The sequence below is a fragment of the Nematolebias whitei genome, chromosome 20, assembly GCF_014905685.2.
Source record: "Nematolebias whitei isolate Nwh7 chromosome 20, NemWhi1, whole genome shotgun sequence".
Taxonomy (NCBI): Eukaryota; Metazoa; Chordata; class Actinopteri; order Cyprinodontiformes; family Rivulidae; genus Nematolebias; species Nematolebias whitei.
The window spans coordinates 10,145,815-10,147,429 of record NC_056517.1 but is presented as its reverse complement, the minus strand read 5'-3'; the positions used below and the strand labels follow the sequence as shown (position 1 = coordinate 10,147,429).

The 1,615-nt window shown below is 41.9% G+C and overlaps 1 protein-coding gene across 1 annotated transcript in view; it reads right to left on the bottom strand.

The window, feature by feature from the left end:
- The window catches only part of palmdb (palmdelphin b), a gene marked incomplete in the record, with an annotated part of 78,686 nt that overhangs the window by 8,626 nt on the left and 68,445 nt on the right, over positions 1 to 1,615 (bottom strand).

Genomic DNA, 1,615 nt, shown 5'->3' with positions numbered 1-1,615 from the left:
GCTTAGTGTATATTTAGTTGATGTTTTTCTTAGTTCATATCTTAGATATTATCATTGTTTTTCTTATACATTTTATTGTTGGATGTAACTGGGACCCCGTGTACATAATTTCGCTCCACCACATGTACCACATGAGGTGCGAATGACAATAAAGAAACTCTGACTCTGACTCTGATCTCACTTGTAAATTAGCCTTCGAGGCTAAATGTGACTAATCTGTTTAAATAAAGGTTGAATTGAAAAAAAACCCACATTTGTGAAAATTACACATTATTTTTGCGTGCATGGTGGAGGGGGCAGCACAACAAATTAGTGGTTAGCACTATTATCTCACAGCAAGAATGTCCTGGGTTCAATCCCTGGTTTGAAACTAGAGTCCAAAATGGGACAGAATCTGGGCCCGTCTTGCCCAAATCCGATTGATTGACAAGTCTGACAACCATTCACTCTCTCACTCACACCTAGGGACAATTTTAGAGTTACCAACCAGCCTAATGTTCATTCAAGCTTTATTTAGACAGGTTAATCCCATTGAGCCTCAGGGACTCATTTACAATAGAGACCTGATTTCAACAGAGAATGATGACAACAGCGACAACAAGACAATCATAAAGGATGTGTACAATTTTTTTTTTTTTTTTTTTAACAAGTAAAATGGTAATTAAAAGGAAAAGTAGCAACAAAAAAAACAGCTAGATTATAAGGTGGTGTAGAAAACTAAAAACAGGAACAGGTTCTTGCCAGGAACTTCACAGATGTGTGAAGCCACTTAGAGAGGTCAAGGTCGAGAGCTTCAGGTCTTTTTACAAGATATTCCAGGAAACAGGAGCGGAGTAGGAGAAGATCCTTTTGTCTAGTTCAGTCTGCACTGAGGAAACACTGCAGGTAATAATGTCCTGAGAGCGCACGCTGTAGCTGCACTCACACAGAGACATGTAGGAGGAGATGTATGAAGGCAGCAGACCAAGAAGTGATTTAATGATGAAAATGTACCAGTGAGAGAGTCTGTGTGAAGTTAATGATGTCCAGTTAACCAGTGAATACTGGGTGCAGTGGCGGGACCAAACCTGCATGTTTGTGGTCGGTGGGAGGAAAGTGGAGTACCCGGAGAAAACCCACGCAGCACGGAGAGAACATGCAAATACCACCCAGAAAGACCCCGGGCCGGGATTTGATCTAGCGACCTTCTCGCTGAGACATGGCAGCTCTACCAACTGATACACTGTACACCCTGTATTATAGTAGGATGTAAATTGACTGTACTTATATAGCACCTTTCTATCTAATCCAGACACTCAAAGCTCTTTACAACACAATCTGTGCCCTCGTTTACCTCCAACACACACATGCATACAGCACTCTACTACATCTCTACAAAGATAATGTGACTCTAGAGAGACTCATCAGAGCTTCAGATCACATTCATTCACCGATGGAGCAAACATCAGAGGCAAGGAGGGGTTCAGTGTCTTGCACACGGACACCAACACGTGACTGACTGCAGGTGGAATCAAACCTCCAACTCTCCATTGGAGGATGACTGCTCTAACCACTCAGGCACAGCTGCCCCATATACATACACACACACACATACAAAATACATACGTATATATAT